Here is an 8,175-nt window from a genome sequence, read left to right as displayed (position 1 = left end):
TGAGAGTGTTTTTTCTAATATTTTAGTTCTGAATTTTGAATCACTGAGATGCAATGGAGACCAGTGATACACCCTGACCAACGTTCTGTTTGCCCTTACCATGCTGACCCATCTGTTCCAATACTATGGCTACTGCTGCATACTGACATGCCCTCCATCTCCTTCTTTCAAAACTGAATGACAAAAGGAGCCTAAAACGTGTGTGTGTGTGTGTGTGTACAATGACTATTTGCCTTTGTTTTATCATGTATGCATGTGTGCATCTTTTCATTGCAAAATCTGATGTGTGTGTAGTCTTAAATAGCATCTCATATGGAAGGTAATCACATACTTTCAGAGTTAGACTGATTTGACTGAAACACTAATCAATATCTTAACATTGTTTAACTGCAAAAGTGTATAAATGGTTTTGATAACCACTGAAAAGATATGGAATGATGAAATGTATGTAGGGCCATTCTAATGTACTACTGACCAATCATTCTCTGCCTCAGGAAGTGTCCTTAATCTCTTATCCAACACAAAGAAATATGTAAATGTGTGTATTTTCCTTATGGTCAAAGAAAGAAATCTAATAATTCTGTACTAGACAAATGTGTGACAGATTTACTTAGAGAAGTAAAATAGTTTGAGGAGTTCAGAGTTTTAATAGTGTTGCAGAAGAACAACAAAAACATTGCCTGAATTTCAGAATCCCAGAAAACAGGCACAGAAAATTTGAGAGCAGACTGCTAAATTCAACTAAACAATCCAAAAGAGCAGGGGGAGCAGTGCCAGTACCAGACAGCGATGGCGCAGGTCGGGACACTCTCTATGATGCTGTTGCAGACCAGATCAGGATGACGGACATGCTGTCCTTCTTCAGTCTCCTCAGGAAGCAGAGCTTTCTTCACTAAGGAAAAAGTGCTCAGGGACCATGAGAGATTGTTTGTGATTTTAAGAGAGTGTATGTTCTCACTCTTCACTGTATGTATTGGGGTGTGAGGCATTTGCATCCTTCTGTAGTCCATAGTCATCTCTTTTGTCTTTTTGACAACCAGAGAAAGGCATGTCTGGAGAGACTGTGACAAAGGCTTTGACTTCTTTAATTATTTCTGTATTGTTTTTCATGGTATAAATAAAATGTAAAAAGGCAAATCTAAAGCAAACATATGAATCTAATTAATCTAATTAAGGCTAAAGTGAAAAGAAAGCAAGCCCACAATAGTTTATTCTATTCTGTGTGATGACAATGGAATTGTCAACAAAACCAAAACTGTGATGTCACATGGAACCATTGTCATAATAGCTATTCTTATAATCTGCTTGACAAAGGTAAAATTGGTCAGTCTGTTGACAGAAATGGGAGGTTGCAGCAGCAAAATGCAGTTCTGCTGCTCTCACAGAAGATCTTCGAAGAAGAAGAAAACGAAGATTTTGTTGGACAGGAACACACAAAAAGCAATGAGTAGATTGCAACAAGAACTACCTGACAGAGTAGATACGAAGGAAATTAGAAAACGACACTGTGTTAAAATTGGAAAATTTGAGGAGGAATGTAGTGGGAAGGAGTTGGAGGAGAAGCAGAAGGAGACAAAAAATGAACAGAGTGAAAGATGGCACCTGAAGAGTGAAAGAGAGGATCTAGAGAGTGAAAGACAACACCTGAAGGGTGAAAGAGAGAATCTTGAGAGTGAAAGACAACACCTGAAGAGTGAAAGAGAGGATCTAGAGCGTGAAAGACAACACCTGAAGAGTGAAAGAGAGGCTCTAGAGAGAGAAAGACAACACCTGAAGGGTGAAACAGAGAATCTTGAGAGTGAAAGACAACACCTGAAGAGTGAAAGAGAGGATCTAGAGCGTGAAAGACAACACCTGAAGAGTGAAAGAGAGGCTCTGGAGAGAGAAAGACAACACCTGAAGGGTGAAAGAGAGAATCTTGAGAGTGAAAGACAACACCTGAAGAGTGAAAGAGAGGCTCTAGAGAGTGAAAACCAAAACCCAAAGTGTGAAAGAAAGAACCTGAAGACGTTATGGGACAAAGTAGTGGGGAAGAAAACTAAGCAGCAGCGCATGGGGAGAGCCATGGCTGGGGAAGCTTTGTACTGCTCAAAGGGACCACACACTTCCCAAGGAGGACCAGCTAAAGAAATCGGTAGTATGCAGAAAGGTTTCCCGAGCACATAAAAAGGCTATGATTACCAACTGGCCAAAGAGACAGACGCTGTGCTTGACTACATCAGAACTATGTTCATAACCAGTCAATATGAACTTCTACCAATCCATCCAAAACCTGATAAAGGAGACCTGAATGACGATACTACTGGAACTACAAAATTACTGGGACTACTACTATTTAACATTCTGAACAAATAAAAATGAAAAAGTCCTCATGTTCTTTAAAAAAAAATAAATCAATAAAATGTAAAAAGCTCAAAAAGCTTTGTTAAACATTGGCAACTGTGTATTTGATTTACCTCGGAATGGGTGCAGCTGGTTCATGGCGCATGTGTTCGAGCTTTAGCCTCTGTATTTGGCATTTCAGTGCATCGAGCAGTTGAAACTATAGCAAGCAAAGGCAAAAGGAGCTGTGCGGTCGATGTTTGTGCAAGTGGTCTTCCACATAGTCCCATGCTGTGCTGGGTTTAGGGTGTGTTTGCAGGGAGAGCCCAGCGCTTACAGGCTAAGAGGATTACAGTGGAGCATTGCAGGGACTGTCAGAATACAGAGCGCGCGCGCGTGTGTGTGTGTGTGTGTGTGTGTGTGTTTTCTCTACACATTTGGAAGAGAGAAAACAGCTGTGATGTAGTTGATAAAATTGCAGGCCTGGCACAGGCTCTGCTCAGAATGGTGAGAGAGCACTGGAGGAGTTTGGGAGTTTATTAATAGCGTTTAGCTCACTACAGAAGGAGTAGATCAGGGCTTTGCTGGGAAGGATGATGATAGGGTTTGATCACACCATTTAGCACAACATTGTCATGTCCATGCTGTGCATGGTTCTAAAGAAAAGGATCTGTTATTCAATCCAATAAATTTCAAATTGAAATTTTCTGTTTCTCATGAATGAATGTGGACTATAGGATGGGGGGTGTCAACTGTTTGTGTGTGTGCGCGTGTGATTTAGACGGTTGAGAGAGTTGAGAGATAATGTCATGACAACGAACCAATTAAAATCAAAATTATTCACACTGTGTTGACAAGAGACACACACACAAACACACACACACAAAGAGAGAGAGAGAGAGAGAGAGAGAGAGAGAGAGAGAGAGAGAAACAAAAAGAATCACAATCAGGGCTCACCAGATCTCTCAGAGTCTCTCTGACAGGCCCTAATCCACTCCGCCAATTGAAAAACAGAAAGTAGCAGAGAGAATAGCAGTGTGGCAGTATATGAATGTGCCCCCAACAAATATATAATTCACACACACACACACACACACACATCTTTCACACTTACACATCCATACTCACATGTACACATGTATACACCATTGAACTACACACATCTATATTCACATGCACAAACAAACACCCCACACAAATGTTTGGTCTTTGTGCAAATTCACTTGGAGGTAGGCCAACATTCTAGATATAAAATATGTGACAATAAACATAGCCTCAGTACGTTTCATTTCATGCATTTACATCTTGATCCACACAAACACTTTCACACTCCTTTGCCTCACACTCACAAACACAAGAAACACTCGGGTGGCCTTCGGTAGCAGGAGGGATGTCAGTGCACAAAACACTGGCTTGAAATGTTTTTAACCCCCATTTCAATGAAGACCATCATACCTTGCAAGGTATAGCATTCTTTCACTCTCCTGGACAACCTCAGGCTGTTCCTGGAACCAGCAAAGCCAGTGGTTTTGGCCTCTGTCTGAAGCACAAAGGGGGTATGCAGGAGGCGTAGCGGAGCATGTCAGGAGGGTGGGCAGAGCCCTCTCCCAGCAGTGGCAGAGGAGAAAGGGCACATGGAGCACAGTGGCTACGGTTGACACCTGCAGGAGGCGACATGTGGGCAGGGCCAGTATGAGCCCACTTGGACCCATCTGCCACCACAGAAAACTCACCTGCTGTGTGTGTGTGTGTGTGTGTAGATTTGTTGACATTGTTCATGAGTCAGTGAATCATGTTTTTGGTGGATATCATGTTTTCAGCTCACAAATATTATAAATAATAATACAGGTAATAAAACAGGGAAGAAAGTAGATGTTAGCCAGTGCAGCATTTACTTAATTCATTATTCATCTTTTATGTTAGTGTGTAACTCTCATATTGTAGTCTCCTGAAAGACAGACAGAGGCAAATATAGGCAAAGATAGCATTCAACTGTTATTCAGGGATATCCCACCATTGGGAGTGGACGATTAGGGGTGCTGGAGTAGGAAGGTATTTGTAGTACATTCCTGTTGTAGGCCTTCCTATAGTGTTTAACTGATTTCCATAACTGAAATACATTATAATGTTTAAAAGTTTAGAAACGTGAGCATAATACTCCAGAAGATGTAGCGTCCTGGTGTGTGAATGAGTAGTAATCTTTCTGAAAGAATAAGTTTGATTTAATTCTCGTTTTCATTTCCTTGTGGATTGTATTATTTTATTTGAAACATTTGACTCAAAATAAAGAAATAGTGCAAAAATGTGAAAAGGCACTACAGGATGCATCTTGAATAAACGAAAACCTCGACCAGATGTTGTAAACTTAGAACAGTAATTATGTTCTAAGAATGTTGATAAAAAAGAACAGGAATTTACAATATATACATTTGCCTGCATAGTATCCCAAGTGTTCCATCGACTGCACTCTTCTGGATGAGGATCTCGGATGTTGTTCCTGGGATCTGCTGGAGCCACTCTCCCAGTTTGATGGTCATCGTCCCTAAACCCCTGGTGCCCTGATTGCTACCAGAGCCAGTGTTTCCTCTTCTTTTAGCGTCTCATGTTCCTTGTTGCTGATGTTGCTATCTCTTGCGATTGCTACATCCGTCACTATGACTCTTTTCTGCTGTTTATCCATCACTATTATGTCTGGTGGTTTAGCTATTACCATCTTTTAAACAATTTTCTGGTATACGATGTCTTATCAAAGATAACCCATCCACACTCTAAGAGCATCCACACCATCATCAATCAAATTCTTCGTCTGAGCAGCTGTCACTACTACACAGACATACACAGAGACAGAGCGAGAGAGAAGGATGAAAGTGAACACAGCAACAAATGAAAAGAACCAAACACCATCAATTCTTACCTACCTCAACCCTCTCAGTTTACAGAACAAGCAAATGTGAGAACTGTGACTCACCATTCCCCCCCACCACCTGGAGCTCAGGATACTTCTGTTTAATGTAGTTAATCATGCTGATCTGAAACACCGAGTTTCCCTGAGATGAGTCCTAAAACAATAGACACAGCCTTCAGACCAAATTCACTATGTCCAATCACAGTCCTGTGTTACACAGCCTCATAGCAAAAATAGTTTGTCATTTGATTCAGGCACCATACTCAGGATGGAGACTAATCCCACTCCCTTTAGGACATTAAGACCTACCAGCACCACCACGTCCACTCCTGCCTGCACGAGCAGGTCCAGCCGGTACTTGTCATCCTCACGGGTAACGATGGCAGCGCCACACAGCAGCTGTTTGCGGGAGTCTTTAGAGGCCAGAGGGTAGTCTCTGTTCTTCTTCAGATCAGTGCGAGCAATTATAGCCACCAGCTCATCACTGTCGTTCACAATGGGCAGTTTACCTGCAATCAACAAGCGTCCCCACGACCGACCCGTTACTCAGAGAAGAAGTGGAGAAGTGAAAATAACCTTTCAAAGTCCTTTAGAAGCAGTTTCACTTCTCAAGCTGAAAAGATGAAGAATCAGACCTTTTTTTGCTGCACTGCAGGATGTCATTGGCCTCTTTGAGTGTAACACCTGCTGGTGCAACCACTAAATCTTCCCTCTTTGACATTGCCTGGCAAATATCACAAATAAATCACAAAAAGATGTGAGTTTAAAGAATGTGATTTTATACACACACACACACACACACACACACACTTATATATATACACATTTTTTATTTTTATATATATATATATATATTGCCCTCTTTCACACACTGACCCAGAAATATCACAATTTCATGATAGTTCTATTCCACCTATATTTTTAAGCATTGTATGTCATATGTGATTCATTTGTGTTTTTAAAAACCTTTTGTATATTGTATGTACAATCAAAGATGAATCACAAACCTCCTCCAACAGCCGGTCATAGTCCTTCTCTGAGAGGAAGTCAATGTCTCGTGACGTCACGATTCCCACAAGCTTGCTGCCCATCTTGCCGGTTTCGGTGACAGGGATTCCAGAGAAGCCGTGTCGCACCTTGGCCTCAAACACATCTCCGACCGTGTGCTGTGGACTCATCACCACCGGATCCGTGATGAAGCCCTGCTCGAATTTCTGCCATGACACCATATATTGCTCTGCTGATGAGAGGCCTCAGGGAAGCTTGTGTGTAAATCTGCATGTTCAACGTGTTGTTCATTATATTCCTATTAAGACAATTCACTGAAAGTTTGACACCTTAACTTTCCGGACTTCATTTGCTTGGAACTCTGGGGTGCAATTGTGATGGATGATCCCAATACCACCCATGAGCTGTAATACAAAATCACAGAAAGCTAAATGGAAAAGCAACAGGACTTCATGGTTTTGAGTGTGTGGGGGATACTCACAGCCATAGCGATGGCCATGGAGGATTCAGTCACAGTACCCATGGGGGAGGAAATAAGCGGCGTCTTCAGGGTTATCTTCCGGGTCAGAGCAGAGGTCAGATCCTGAATGACAGACGCAAATGGTAACAGAAAGGAACCAATGTTCTACAGAACAATTATCTTTGTTTATGTTCATGCTTGTATTTTCATACAGACTATGCATTGCACAAAGATAAGAACAGTTTGGGGTGTTACTTTGGACAGCTTTCACATATGCACACATCTCTATCCCATTATTAATTTGACTTCAAGTGACTTGGATGTGCACATTCAAAGCACAAATATTGCTGTTTTTATAAGCAGGGCATCAGTTTAACTTCCCTGTGGTAAGACAGACAAAAACATCCTACGTTCTCTCCCACATTCTAACACACACACACACAAAATGTAACACCAAATATAAATACCACAATATATACTATCCCATATCCATTACACATGGGAATTTTGGTTCGCGCCTCCCTCACACTGTCATACACACACACACACACCCACACACCCCTCAGCCTCTCTGCCTGTGACAACACACCCTATGCACCTGGGATGCCAACACCACCTATTTTGCACATCTTATTTGTACTCCTTCATCCCTCTCTTACACTATGCCACACTCCACCCTCTGTTGTAGTCGTGTTCGCACTACATGGCAACTGACTCAGCTCCTCCATCTCACTGAAGGTAGAGGAGACCGCCAGCTCACTAATTAATTAGGAAGATCCCGCCCCCTCCACTAAATCATTACTAGATGTGCTGTATTTACTGAAACACACACACTGGTAAGCCCTTATGGGGCATGTCAGGAAACCTGCTGAGCTGTTTTGGTGCATTTTGCAAAAGTACTCACCACTTCATCTGAGGTAAAGTCAATGAAGCCAGGCAGGATCAGAAAATCACTGAATCAAAGACCACAGAACAAACAAACAAAGAAAAACTGATACTAAAAATACATTATACTAACAACCTAGCAAATACACGTCACATCAGAAGTAGATGTACGCTAAAGAAAGGCTATTCTGTCTGCGCTCTCATGTAAACAGAGTTAAAACGTAAGTGTTTTACTGATCCGCGGATCGAAATATTTATCCAGTGGGTGTTGGTCGAGGATGCTAAAGCTATTTCTATTCGTTACGCTTTGCCCTTTCTCCATTTCGACGTGCTATCCTTTTATTCGGGAGAGCCGATGTCTCGCATTCGCAGCATGCAAACAATAACCGTCATTATCGTACTCAAGTAGTACACACGGATTTAGTGTGATATACTTCCAAGACTGAACAATGATGCTTTATTCTTAGTGAATGTGAATGAAAATCCCGCTTCTCGGGTTACTCACAAGACGATAGCGTCGCGTACTTCAGACAACAAAAAACGACGTCAAGGAACACAGCTGGTCTTCATCTGCGACCGTTACAGACTAGCCTCT

At 41.8% G+C, this 8,175-nt stretch overlaps 1 pseudogene; it reads right to left on the bottom strand.

Moving 5' to 3' along the window:
• Window positions 1-4,786: 4,786 nt before the first annotated feature.
• LOC145658468 (inosine-5'-monophosphate dehydrogenase 1a-like) lies at window positions 4,787-7,902 on the bottom strand (annotated as a pseudogene).
• Window positions 7,903-8,175: the final 273 nt, after the last annotated feature.

This window comes from Electrophorus electricus, chromosome 6 (assembly GCF_041902795.1).
Source record: "Electrophorus electricus isolate QZ-2024a chromosome 6, ASM4190279v1, whole genome shotgun sequence".
In the NCBI taxonomy this organism is placed as follows: Eukaryota; Metazoa; Chordata; class Actinopteri; order Gymnotiformes; family Gymnotidae; genus Electrophorus; species Electrophorus electricus.
The sequence above is the reverse complement of the archived record's forward strand: the minus strand, read 5'-3'. Positions and strand labels throughout refer to the sequence as shown.